This window comes from Balaenoptera ricei, chromosome 12 (assembly GCF_028023285.1).
Source record: "Balaenoptera ricei isolate mBalRic1 chromosome 12, mBalRic1.hap2, whole genome shotgun sequence".
Classification (NCBI taxonomy): domain Eukaryota; kingdom Metazoa; phylum Chordata; class Mammalia; order Artiodactyla; family Balaenopteridae; genus Balaenoptera; species Balaenoptera ricei.
In genome coordinates, this window is record NC_082650.1 from 21285894 (window position 1) to 21300261 (window position 14368).

General features: G+C 36.9%; 1 protein-coding gene across 5 annotated transcripts in view; it reads left to right on the forward strand.

The window, feature by feature from the left end:
• Window positions 1-14368, forward strand: part of PLAGL1 (PLAG1 like zinc finger 1) — a 100506-nt gene that overhangs the window by 28946 nt on the left and 57192 nt on the right. For 3 of the 5 annotated variants that reach the window (XM_059941069.1, XM_059941068.1, XM_059941065.1), the window contains exons 1-2: window positions 5240-5726; window positions 10012-10081. The gene's annotated coding sequence lies outside the window, so the exon portion shown is untranslated. Of the gene's footprint in view, window positions 1-5239; window positions 5727-10011; window positions 10082-14368 lie in introns of those variants that run through there. The other 2 variants (XM_059941067.1, XM_059941066.1) reach the window with 1 other exon arrangement.

Below are 14368 nucleotides of genomic sequence, written 5' to 3' on the forward strand. Positions count from 1 at the left end.
AGTCTTTGTGTAGACGTGTTATTAATTCTCTTGGATGAATACCTAGGAGTAGAATTGCAGGGTCATGCAGTAAGTGTATGTTTAACGTTATATGAAGCTTTCAATCAGTCTTCCAGAGTGGTTGTACTGTGCTATGTTCCCACCAACAGTGTCTGAGAGTTCTTGTTTTCTCCCTTGTTGGCAACACTTGGAATTGTCAGTCTTTTAAGCTTTAGTCATTCCACTTGGTATGTACGGTATTTCACTATAATTTTAATTTGTGTTAGTCATTGAGGAAATGATGTTGAGAGTCATTTATGTGCTTATCGGCCATAGATATGTCTTCTTTGGTGAAGTGTCTTTTCCAGTCTTTATCCATTTTCATTGCGTTGTTTATCATTGAGTTGTATGAGTTCTTCAAATACTCTAACAAGTTCTATGTTAATACTTTTTTTTTTAAAGCTTTTTTTTGATGTGGACCATTTTTAAAGTCTGTATGGAATTTGTTACAGTATGCTTCTGTTTTATGTTTTGGTTTTTTGGCCACGAGGCATGTGAGGTCTTAGCTCCCCGACCAGGGATCAAACCCACACCCACTGCATTGGAAGGTGAAGTCTCAACCACTGGACCGCCAGGGGAGTCCCACAAGTCCTATGTTAGAGATATCCATTGTGAATATTTTTCTCCCAGTACGTGGCTTGACTTTTCAATTCCTTAATGCTTTCTTTTGAAGAACAGAAGGTTTTATTTTTGGTAAAATCCAATTACCAATTTATTCTTTTGTGGTCATTGCTTTTTGCATCCTAACCAAACAATCTTTGCCTGTTCCTATGTTTTCTTCTGCAATGGTGCTGTCAAACAGAAATTATGTGAGCTACACATGTAACTTTTTCTAGTAGCCACATTAGAAAACTAAAAAACAATTGGAGTTAGTTTAAATCATATATTCTATTGAAACCAGTACGTCCAAAATACTGTCATTTCAACATGTAATCAGTATAAAAATTATTAATGAAATATTTTACATTCTTTTTTATCCTAAGTCTTTGAAAGCTGGAGTATAGTTTATCCTTACAGCACATTTCAGTTTGGACCAGTCACATTTCAAGTGCTCAATAATATGGCTAGTGGCTACTATATTGGACAGGGCAGTAATAGAAGCTCCTGCTTTTTTTTTTAGGTCTGTGATCTAATTTTTGTGTATGACGTTAAGTGTAATTTTTTTTTTCTCCATACAGTTAACCAGTTCCCATACCATTTATCTTTTTCCAATGGAATTATGTTGTATCTTTGTCCAAAATCAATAGATCATATGTGTAGGTCTATTTCTGGACTCAATATATGTTTCCATTTATCCTTAAGCCAGTATGATCCAGACTTGATTATTGTAGCTTTGTAGTAGGCCTTAAAATCAGTTAGTGTAAGTCTTCCAACTTTGTTTCTCTTTTTCATTTTCACTCTTCTATGTTCTTTTCATCTCCATGTAAAGTTTAAAGTCAGCTTGTCAATTTCCACAACAAAGCTGACTGTGAATTTGCCTATTATAAGAGGGTTGAAAGATGGATCCCCAAGAGATATATCCATATCCTAACCCCTGAAACTGTGAATGTTACCTTATTTGTAAAAAAGGGGTCTTTGCAGATGTAATTAAGTTAAAGATCTTGACATGAAGCGAGATCATCCTGAGTTATTCAGGTGCATCCTAAATCCAATGACAAGTATCCTTATAAGATAGACGCACACGGGAGAAAACACACGACACTCACAGAGGAGAAGGCGATGTGAAAATAGAAGAAGGCAATGTGAAAATAGAGGCAGAGATTGGAGTGATGTGGCCAGAAGCCAAGGAAGCCAAGGAAGCCAAAGAATGCCAACAGCCACCGAAAGCTGGAAGAGGCGAGGAAGGATTCACCTCTAGAGCCACTAGAGGGAGTGAAGCCTCGCTGACACCTTGATTTCGGACTTCTGGCCTCCAGGACTGTGAGAGAATACGTTTCTCGTTTTAGCCACAAATTTATGGTAGTTTATTGTAGCAGCCATAGGAAACAAATACATCCAGTATCAGGTTGAGGAAGTTCCATTCTTTTCCTAGTTTTTTTTTTTTTTTTCAAGAATGGGTGTTGGATTTTGTCAAATGCCTTTTCTGCATCAACTGAAAAATCTTTTTTCCTGCTATTTTGTTAACATGGTCATAATCTATATAGACTCTCTGCTTTCATGGTATTAATTTTAGTATGATCATAGCTGTTACTCCAGTGACACCGGTTTGTGAAAGTGTTGGGTCCTAACACATTGTTTCAAATGGTAAACATGTCAGCATGGATCTTCTTGCTTTATATTTGCTAAAGACATTTTAGGAAGTCATTGAAGAGTCGGGAGAACAAAACTGTATCTCAGAATACTTAGAAGAGAAAAACCATGATCGTAAAATTTATCCTGAATGGTTCTCTATAACATGGACCACACTGGTAACCCACTGGTCCAATTTGGCCTTGAGAGATACTTCAGTTGGCTTCCATAGTGCTTCCAAAATTAAGGAATTTTATATTGAAACACTATATACCATGCTTTTCCTGAAAATTATATACACTTGGCAATGTTGGCCTGAGCTGTATAGAATCTGCCCCTTACACAAAGAATGATCTTTTCACTTTACCATAATCCCGCTCTTTTTTGTTATAAACTCCATAGAGATTTGAGTTTACAACCTTTGCTCTAGAACCTTTGTTGGAGCACATTGTAATGCCAAGGCATGTGTCACTGAGGGAAGGCCTGGAGAAAAGGAGGGTGTCACAGTTGCCAGGTCAAAATATTCATGTTCCAAGAGAACTTTGTGGAAATAACCTAAAGGTAAAAAAGGATTTTCATATAATTCATTACCAACAGGAGAGACAGTCTGATTGATGACTTGTGGATAAAGATGGGACAAAGAAGCATTAAAAAAAATCAAAACCCTAAACCACACAAAGAAAACAGCAAAAAACAAACAACAAAATCCTCACCTACCGCAAACAAAGAAAGAAGTACAACCTTATGATGTAAAATGTGAGAAGTGATGGCAAAGCAAAGATGCCAAAGAGTCTGCAGATGTGTGGTGTCTATATCCCTCCACCCCCCTGCAAGACATACTGAGGAAAAAGATGATCAGACCAAATCCTGAGAATTTTCACAGATGTCCTCCAACTGGGAAAGAAGTCAGTGACATCCTTGTGAAACATCAGGGAACCTTTACATACCACTGTTGGATCTTGCCCAAAGCAGGACAGTTTGCCACCTTCTGGGGTACTGTGCTGAACTGGGCAAATGAACTGAAGCTTATAGGCATGGAATATTCTCTTGGCTGGCTTGAAGGTGGACTGGTGAGGACTTAAAGGAACCTCAGAAGTGATGGCTGATTTTCCCCAGCAAGCTCTGTATTCATCTTCAATCAGAGTTCTACAATCCCCCATCTTCCTAAAACCCTCAGGTCACAGAAAAGGTAGATAGAAACAACACTCAGCTCTAAAACTGAAGCTCTGGATAGGGAAGACAAACACATCTCAGGTGAAGAGGAAAGTGCACTGGGAATTCACTCTCAGTATGTTAGTGCAAAAACAAGGTCTGTTGTTAACGTTTAAGGATAAGCAAGATAAAAGATATGACATAGCTGTTGTGTAAACATGTTATAACATGGGAGATGGGGGTGAGAAGCAAGGAAAATAGCATGCAGAAGACAGATGAAGAACCAAGTCTGGAAGAAAACACAACAAAGGAACAGAAATTTATATTCCTTATATGTGTTTGACTCAACAGAAAAAATAGTATGATTTCACAAAGTAGTTCAAGGACAATGTGAGAATGTGATGAAAAAGGAAATTGTATAGCTGAGAAAATCGATTTTCAAAAGAACATAATTTTAATCCAATAAGCTAGAAAAACCAATGAACAGAATTTTTTTAGAGAATCACAGTGAATGCAAATCAAAAGAAGACGGATACGGAAAATAAAGATCAAGTATAAGAACAACTGGTGACTGTGAAGTAGACAAGCCAACCAATGAAAGATAAATTTATTCAGATATATAATATGAATGGGATACTATACTACGAAGAATGGAATCTGTAAGTTGAAAGATCATACTGTATACTCGGGGGAAAAAAACTGATACAGAATAATTGACACTGAGACATAGCCCAGTTAAGGATATACAGGATACTTTAATGATAATTCTTCAGGCATCCAAGCAGAAAAATCAGATCACCTCCCAGGGAAAATCACATAGGATTCAGTTCTCTCCACAGAAATCTATGATGTCAAAAATCAGTGAAGCAGTTACCTTCTTTTTCTGTTAGGTGTTGAAGGAAGGTGTGAATCCAAAATATTTGCCTCGCTCCGTTTTTTTTTTTTTTTTAATGTGTAGAGATAAAAAGCAGATAAAACATTATAAGCGCTCCTTAAGAAAACAACTTGAAAAAGAGCAGTCCATCAAGCAATGAATAAAAATAATTCAGGAACGGATACGTTATGATGAACACTGAATTCATTTAAGTACAGAATTAAGACTGACCATCTGGGAGAATAAGGTGGTGGAGCACTTGTAAATGTACTAAGCGCTGGTAAGCCAAAAGTAATACAAGCGATGGAAATCCGGAGATAGCGGTGAAGGTGCATAGACCTGTGAGATGTTCTTACGTCATATTTCAGAGCTATGGGACTGTTTGAAACCTGAAGTGAGCTCCATATTACATGAAGGCCTAGAAACATTTAAGTCTTTTTACTTAGTGTTTACAGGCCTCTTTTAGGCACGTGTATCTTGCAGGGAAGAAAGCAACCGCTGGAGATTTGCTTGTTTCTTTTTCTTAAATCCAAAGAACATTTTAAAATTACTTAAAGCATACACAGAATGATTCCACAACTATAAAATAATTTCCGTCTAATCTTTCTGCGCCTTAGTCTCTGCAGCTGTTAAGACCGGGAGGAGTAGTTTTTCTCACTGGGGGGTCGTGAGGATTGCGTTTATTTACCTGTGAAGCGCTTAGCACAGTGCCTGGCTCACATTTAGTGGGCACATTTAGGCTGCCATGATTTCCACGCGGCACGAATAGGAGAATAGGAGGTAAGTTTGGCCTATTGCAGTGTTCTCCTAGCATCTGTCGTGTTTCTCATTTATGATTTGGCTCTGGGCGGTTCATCCTGGTGGTGACTTAAGTGAACAGTCCCCGATACGGAACGGGGCTTCGGGCTGGTTCGGGTCTACCTGCGCCAGCTCTGCACCTGGGCGACCTTGGCTTAGCCCACACGGATGACTCAATCGGCCAGGCGTCTGGGCGCCTGTCCTCTTCCTCCGCCCAGGCCGCCGACCCCCTGGCTCCCCAGCGGGGCCTCCTCCTGCCACGTGACGCCCCCGCCAGGGGCCCCAGCGCCCTCCTCGCGGACGCGCCGTTCCGGCTCCCGGGCTCCGCCTGTGCGCGGCCTCCTCGGCGCAGCCATCCTCGCGGCTGCCGAGGGCGGCAAAGCCCACGGCATCTGCCATTTGTCATTCAGCCCGTCGGTACCGCCCCAAGCCTTGATTTAGACACGTCTGGGGCGGATTCTGGCCTCACTCTCCTGGCGGACAGACGGACGGACGGACGGGGCGGCTCTCCTCCCAGCCCGGCGGACCGCGGGCCTTGGCGCGCGGGGCGCTTCCCCGGGTCGCCGTCATGGCCGCGGAGGCGGCGCGCCCGAGCTGCCGCGCCTGAGTTCCGGGGGGCTCCGGACCCCGCAGGGTAGGTGTGGGGGGCTCGCGGCCGCGCTCGGGGGCCGTGGGGCCGCGGCCGGCCTGGGGACGGCGGGGTGGCGGCGTTGCCGCGGAGCGAGGACCGCGCTGGGCTCCGTGCCGCGCTCGGGAGGGTGTGCCGGTGCCGACGCGCCGTGTACGTGACGGGGTCCGGGGCTCCTCGGGACGAAGTGTGAAACTCTGACGAATTGTCACCGGGCAAGCCAAGTGGGCTCGAACAACAAATTCTTTCGCCTGGTCGTTTTTAATGCCACTTTTTGAAGCGCTCGCGTATAGTTGGTATGCGGTAAATAGACCTCGGTTTTTGAAACCTGGCAATCTAACCTTGCTAAAAGGCCAGGAAAAAGTCTGTGAAAAGTAATAATGTGACTAAACATGAAATGTTTGCGTTTACATTCATTATGGAAAATGTGACTCGTTTTACGCTTTAGTATTAGGGACCCTATCAGGTATGCTCTTAAGACTGTTGTAAAATGTGGGCTCTTAAAATTTTCCTAGGATAACTGATAATGCAACTTTGATTATTTAGTCTCAGCATCAAACTTTAAGGGCAGTGCTGGGGTTTTTTTTTTTACTTCTTAATAAACATACTCCTGTAATTTTGACCTTTTTTTTTTTTTCCCAACAAATGTGTTACTTTTATGTTTTAGGAAACCAATAAAAATTAAAAATAGAAACACTCAGCTTAGGTCCTCCTTCTTCCAGGAATCCTTCTCTAACCCCTCCCTCCCCAGGCAGGATCGGAGGCCCCTCCTGTGAGCTTTCTGGGGCCTCACTGAGGTCCTGGTCCCTTATGTCCTCCCCCCCCACCCGCCCCCCCTACTGTGTATTAACCCATCAGTCTCGCTCGGAGCCCAGTGGATACTTAGCACATGGTAAGTGATTAATACTGTTTAACGACCAAAGGAAAAGATAAAACGAGCTGATGTTTCACAGTTTTAGCTCTAAAGTTATAGAGTGGTAAATTAGATAAGAACATTTACTTAAAGTTAAGGATCTAGAAAAGTTGACAACATCCGACGTCCGTGCTGCACGTCCTAGCAGTTCCACTCCTGGGTATTTATCCTGTAGCATGATGTTTTTCAAAGCTTGAAGCCCATTTAGTGGGTCGTGAAATCAGTTAAGTGGGTAAGGATCAGAATTTGTAAAACACGAACCAACAGAGAATAGAAAATATCAGAATGTGTCTCAGGTCATAGGGTATTTGCTTCATGAAACTTTTCTTTTTTCTTTTTTTCCCTCAGTTTTATACACACACAGATGTGTGTCATGATGTAAAACGTCATTCCTCAGTATGAGTCATGGTCAAAAAAGTTTGAAAGCCACTGCCCTAGATAAATTTTCATACATATACAAAAGCAGACGTGTACAAGAGGGTTTACTATAGTGTTATTTGTAAAACCCCAAAGCTGGAAGCGACCTTCATGTCCATCTGAAGGAGGAAGATAAATTATACTGCAGTCATAAAATGGAACCCACCCAGTACAGTGGTGAATGAAGTAGTTTTGTGTCTTAACACAAATGCGTCTCAATAATGTTGAGCCAAAAAAAAAAAAAAAGCAAGTTGCTGAAGAAGACTATGATCTATGTGAAATTCAGAACCTGGTGAAATAAAGCTGTTGTTAGGGGTGCATACATAGGCATTAAAAATAGTAAAGAAAAATTGTAAAGAAATTAATACCATAAAAGTCAAGTTAGTGATCATCTCCTGGGGATGAAGAGGGGGAATATGAATGTGAAGGGACACACTGCCAAGGTTTTGGGATGCTGAAAATGCTTTTATCTCCTGACCTGGGCAGTGGTGACATGGGTGTTTGCTTTATAACTCTCTGTTAAATGCTACATGTAATGTCTGTATATTAAATTTCCCCCAAAGTATATTAAAATATGGGTGTCACAAAATGAAGAAACCTGAAGCTGTCCAGCTTTTCTTTAAAAAAAGAAAAGTCATGATCAGGAAGAGGTACCTAGGGAATTTAAATAATATCAATAATGTTTTATTTCGTAAACTCTGTTGTGGATACATCAGTGTTCATTAAATTATTTTTTTTAATCTTTAATAATTTTTTTTAATATCTAGAAGAAAATAAAAATCATTCACAGATAATACTATGAACATTTTACTGTGTTTGCTTTCTGAAAAGCGACTTTTACGTATTTTTTACAAAATTGAAATTGTTTCATATAGAATATAAGCTAAAATCAAATTGTTTATAAAAAAATTAAATACTGAAAAGTATATGAAAACATAACAGACCTTCACTGACCTTCATCAGGGAGTTTAAAATGCTAACATGCTGTTATATTTACTTCAACAATTTCAGTTCCTCAGTCACTCTAGGCCACATTTTAAGTGCTCAGTAGCTGCATGTGACTAGTGGCTCTTATATTTTATTATGCTGTATTATTTTATATTATGCTATATTATATAACAATATTTGCATCATTGCAGAAATTTCTATCGGAAAACATCGTTCAAGATACAAACCCTTTGTTGGTTACATAAACTGCAGGCAATTTTTTCTTTGTGCTTTTGTGTCTTAAGATGTTCTTTACTATTAAGGAAATATATTTTGAAAACTTTTTCTAAAAGTTTTAAAGTTTGCATTTTTTACATTTAGTTCTTTAATTTACCTGACATGTATATGTGTATATGTATATATAGATGAACATATTTTATTTATGCAATGGGATCAAGATTAATTAATGTGTTTGCTTTTTCCCATGTGGTAATTGTCCCAGTACCAGAGATTTGCAGTGCCACCTCTGTCATATACATATTCCCAGAAATGCTTGGGCTCATTTCTGTATTCTCTACTCTGGTCATTGATTTGTCTCTTTCTGAAAATACTACCAATTTTTATTTTCTTTTGTTTTATATGTAGTATATTTTTCAGTTCTAAGAATTAAAAAATTTTTTCATTATAATTTTTTTTATTTTCCTCTGAGATTTTTAGAAGTATTTTCTAGTTCCAAATGTGGAAAGTTTTATGAGTTATCCTTTTGTTATTGATTTTTTAACTTGCAGTGTAGTCAGCAAATGAGGGTTCTATGCTACCGATTCTTTGAAATTTAAGAATTGCTTTACGGCCTCATGGTTAGCTTTTCAACTGCTCCTTGAATTGAGAAGAATATATATTCACAGACTTTTGGGGCAAGGTAGGTATATGTCTTAGATCAAGCATAAATATTGTGAGGTTCAAATCTTTTTTAACCTTACCAATTTTTTGGTTTCTTTGATCTGTCAATTACTGAGATTGGGGTAATAAAAATATCACAGTAAAATAATGAATTTTCTCAATTTCTTCTTGTAATTCTGTCAACTTTGCTTTATAAAAGTTGAAAGTACATACAAGTTTGGAATTGCTCTTTCTTCTCTGTGCATTGGACCTTTTGTCATTCTATAGCGACGCCTCCTCACCCAAATGCCTGTTAACCTTAAAATCCATTTTGTTTTATAATCTCCTAGTCACACCTTTCCCTTAGTTAGCAGTTGCTTAGAATATTTATTTCAAATAGGTAAAACTTCATAGTTTTTTCTAATCCACTCTGACAATTTGTCCTTTAACTGGATCTATCAGTCCAATTAAGTTTAGTGTAATTACTGATATATTTAGGATGAAAGTTAGCATTATCTTTTAGGGTTGTTTTTATCCTGTCTTACTGGTTTTTTCCTCTGCCACCTTTTTGGATTTTTTCTTATTCCATTTTCCTTCCTCTTGACTAGTATGAAGGTTACAAATTTATTTCTTTTAGTGGTTTCTTTCAAAATTGTAATGTACCAACTTAATGTAAAGTTTATTAATTCTTCTTTTGAATAATTCAAGAAGCATGAGTTGTCTTGACACCAGTTAATCTCCCAGCTTAAATGTTGTTGTCTTCCAGAGTTTAGTTCCATTTTGATTTTTTTTCCTATAAATTTGACATCACTGTTTTTTCTTTTCATGAATTCTTTGTCATTCCTCCTTGCATCTCAGATCTTTCTTTTCTTCTTCCTCAAATATATATTTTACAAGCTTGTTTATTAAGGGGCTGTTGATGGCAAATGTTATCTGAAAATGTCTTTATTTTGCATTCATTCTTGAATGATGATTTTGTTAGACATACAGTTCCAGGTTGGCAGTATCTTTCTCAGCCCTTTGGAGGTGACATTCCATTGACTTCTACTTTCAATGTTAGAATTAGTTCAAATAACTGTTATTGGTTGATAATTTGTCTTTTTTTTTTTTTTTTTGCCTGATTTTAAGATCTTCTCTTTCTTTTGTTTTCTACAGTTTTATGACAGAGCGTGTCTAGATGTGGACATTTCATTTATCCTGGATTTATTGTGTTCCTGTCTCTAAGGTTTGTTTTTCATCAGTTCTCGAAAGTTTTATCTTTTATGTCTTTCAGTGTTGCTTGTCCTCTATTTTTCCCATTCTTTCCTTTAAGAACTCTGATTAGACTTCTGTTAGACTTTGTCATTCTGTCATCCATGTCTTTTAATCTCGCTTTTATATATTATACATATTTTTGACCTTGTTGAATTCTAGATAATTTCTTCAGATCTGTATTCTGATCTTTGTCTAATTTTTGTTTTCTTCTTCAAATTGAACTATAATTTAAAAACAATGAAGACATAAGAATAAAGTATATGGCTTGATGAAATTTACATATGTATATGCCTGTGTGATCACCACCCAGATAAAGAAACAGAACATTTTCATCCCTGCAAAAGTTCCCTCCTGTCTCTATCCATAGAGCCATTCCTCTCCCCTAGTCAACTCTTCTCACTTCTATCACCATAGATTATTTTCACGGGTTCTTGAACTTCATATAAATGGAATCATATAGTTTATTCTTTCTATATTGCTTTCCTTTTGTTCATCCACGTTGCATGTATAAGTTGCAAGGGATGACAAACTGTGGGCCAATTCCAGCCCATAACATATTTTCATATATGAAATTTTATTGAATATAGCCATGTCCATTCAGCAGGGTTGGATAGTTATAACAGAGACCATATGGCCCATAAAGCCTAAACTATATATTATATGACCCTTTACAGAAAAAGTTTAGTGATGTCTCTTCTATAGTATTGCATTATAAGGATATACCACAATTTATTTATCCTTTTTCTTGTTGATAAGCATGGGAGTTGTTTTCAGGTTTTGGCCATTATAAATAAAATTGCTGTATATGTTCTTGAAACTGCCATTGGTGAATGTATATACTCATATCTCTTGGATATATACCAAGGAGATGAACTGATGGTCTTTGGGTAAGTTGATTGCATTTCCATGAATATTAATGATGTTGAACATCCTTTTATATCTTTTTTGGCCATTCAGATTTCTCTTATGAAGTGCCTGTGTAAATCTTTTGGCCACTTTTTAAAATTAGGCTATCTTTTTGTTAGTGATTTTTAGTTCCTTATGTATTTTGAATAGGAAACCTTTATCAGATACATGTTTGCAAGTATTTTCTACCTGTCTGAATTTGCCTACTTAGTCTGTTAATAGTGCCTTTGGATGAACAGATTTGTTTTTATGAAGTCCAGTCTATCAGTGTTTTATTTTTTTGGCGGGGGTGGGTGGAGGGTTAGTGCTTTTTTGTACACTGCCCACAGAATTCTCTTCCACCTTCATTGTTGCCCTCCATCAAGGTCCTGAAGACATTTGCTTATTGTTTTCCATCGGAAGCCTTATAATTTTAGTCCTCACAGTTGGGTTTTTGATTTATCTACAGTTGATTTTGTGAGGTGGGGGTCAGTATTTATTTTCCAGGTGGTCATCTAGCTACTCTACACATTTATTGAGAAGACTTTACTTTTTCCATTGAATTGCAGTGGGACCTTTGTTAAAAATTAATGATCATATATTTGGGTCTGTTCTGGACTCTAATCTGTTCCACTTAAACTATTTATCAATTCTTTCATCAGTACTGCACTTTCTTAATTACCATAGTTTATACTAAGTCTTGACATATAGTACTGTAAACCCTCCAGTTTTGGTCTTCTTAAGGATTGTGTTAGCTATTTAAGTGCTGTGCATTTCCATGCACATTTTAGAATGAGCTTGTCAACATCTATTTAAAGAAAAAGTCTACTAGACTTTTGATTGCGATTGCATTGACTCTGTAGAACAATTTTAGGAGAATGGACATCTTAATAGAATCTTCCAATTTATGAACATGGTAAATCTCTTAATTGAATAAGTTCTTCAGTTATTCTTAGCACTGTTTTATGTTTTTCACTGTGGAGGACTTACACACTATTAAATTTATTTCTAGCCACTTGATTTTTTTGATACTATTGTAAATGGTATCTTTTTTTCAATTTTATTGTCCAACCATCTTGCTAGTATATAGAAATGCAATTGATTTTTGTATATTGAGCTTGTATTTAGTGACCATGCTAAATTCACTTTTCGGTTCTGGTAGTTTGTAGATCTTTCTAAAGGTACAATCATGTCATCTGTTTAAAAAAAAAAAAAACAGAATAAATTTGTCTTTCTTATCTCTATTCATTTTTTTTTCTTGCCTTATTGCACTGGCTGGAAACACTGGAACAGTATTTAACAGAAGTGTTAAAATGGACATCCTTACTTTTTCCTGATCCTAAGGGAGAATATTTCACTTTTAAGGATGATGTTTACTATGCATTTTTTGTAGATGCTCTTTACCAGATTGAGAAATTTTTCTTCTGTTTCTGGTTTACTGAAATTTGTTTTCACAAGTGTGTATCAAAATTTTAAAAAAACTTTTAATTATGAAATAATTTTAGATTTACAAAAGAGTTACAAAGGTAGTATAGAGTGTTCCTATATATGCTTCACCTAGCTTCCTCTAATGTTAACATTTTACATAACCATGATGCATTTACCAAAATTAAGAAATTAACACTGGAACAATACTATTAACTATAGACTTTATTCATATTTCCCCAGTTTTCCCACCAGTGTTCTTTTTCTGTTCCAGGACATAATCCATATACCACATTACATTTCGTTGTCACGTAATCTACTCTAATCCGTGACAGTTTTTAAGTCTTTTCTTGTTTTTCGATACCTTGCCACTTTTGAAGAGTAATGGCCATGTATTTTGTACAGTGTCCCTCAATTTGGGTTTGTCTGATGTTTTCTCACAATTAGACTCAGGTTATGGACTTTGAAGGAAGAATACCACAGAGATGTTGTGTCATTGCATCATATCTGGGGGCACATGATATCCATATCAACACATTAACCTTGATTACACAGTTTAGGTAGTGTCTGCCAGACTTATCCATTGTAACCATTCTGTTTTTCGTTTTTCACACACTGTTTATTAGAAGCAAGTACACATTCAAGGGAAGGAGAGGGAAAAATATCAAATGATTTGTGAGTATATATTAAAACTACCGTAATAGTTAATAAATATTTTGAGGGATTTATTTTGAGGTTGTGCAAATGTCCTGTTTCTCCTTAAAGTTTTGCTCACTAATTTTAGCATTCAACTGACCTTGCCTGTAGCAGTTATTATTGTGGTATTCTAGTGGTGATTTCCATTTCTTTTATTCTTTCTATGTTTATTAACTGGAATTCTGACTCGGGAACCAGACTGCCTGAGTTCAGTTCCTAGTTCTGCCCCTTCCTTGCTACAGTGTAATATTGGACAATTACTTAACTTCCCTGTATTTCAAATTTCTCATCTATAAAATGCAGATAACAAGTATCTACCATAGAAGGTTGCTGAGAGGATTAAAAGAACTAATATGTAGAAAGGACTAAAAATTGTGCTTAGTGCCTAGGAAGTACTCATTTTTTTCTTTATTTCTTAATGTGGTAAGTTATTTTAATTTTAATTATTTTAATAATTATACAGGTTATCTTATTATGAAATCATCTTGTACTCTTGGATAAAGCTTACATATATGACCTGGATTTAATTTACTCTTTAATTTTTTTCATGTAATATTCATGAGTCATACAGCAGGTGTTCTTTTGCCACAACAAAGGACACAATGAATGATAGATTCCTAAAAATATATATATAAATTACACAAGAGCTTAGCAACTGCGGTGGCAACATTCCTAACTTTCTAGAGCGATTTCTATCTAACTCTTTTGGTAAAGCTAGAGATAGAGATAGCTTTTGCAAATGAATCTTTTTAAATATTAAATTGAGCACATTCAAAACTTGGCATATATTATGAAAAATGGCCACTCAGCAGGAAGGAAAAATGATTTTTAACTTTTCTACATGTTTTACCTTGAACATTGTATTATCGTAGAGGTTTCAATATTTGGAATATTTAAAAAGATTCATTTGCCAACAGTATGTATTGAGCACTTTCAGTGTGCTAGACAATGTGTTTTTCTAGTTTGGGATACGTTTTTTGCTCTTGGGGGAGCTTATGGGACAGTCAAAATCATTTTAAAAGTTGAAGTTAGGCCTACTTGAATCAATCAGGGAAACTCAATTTCTGTTACTTTTTAAGAAGTTGATAAAATTGAATTCTAATATCTTTGTTTTTTCCACTCCTCTCAGCATCTTGGATTAGGTCCTTATCATTCTATGCTATTTCCACCCATATTGAGGTTTTCCTTCCCTTCCTATCATGTGTAATGACCACTGGGGTCATTTCCCTGGAAAGAACCCTTCAGTGACATC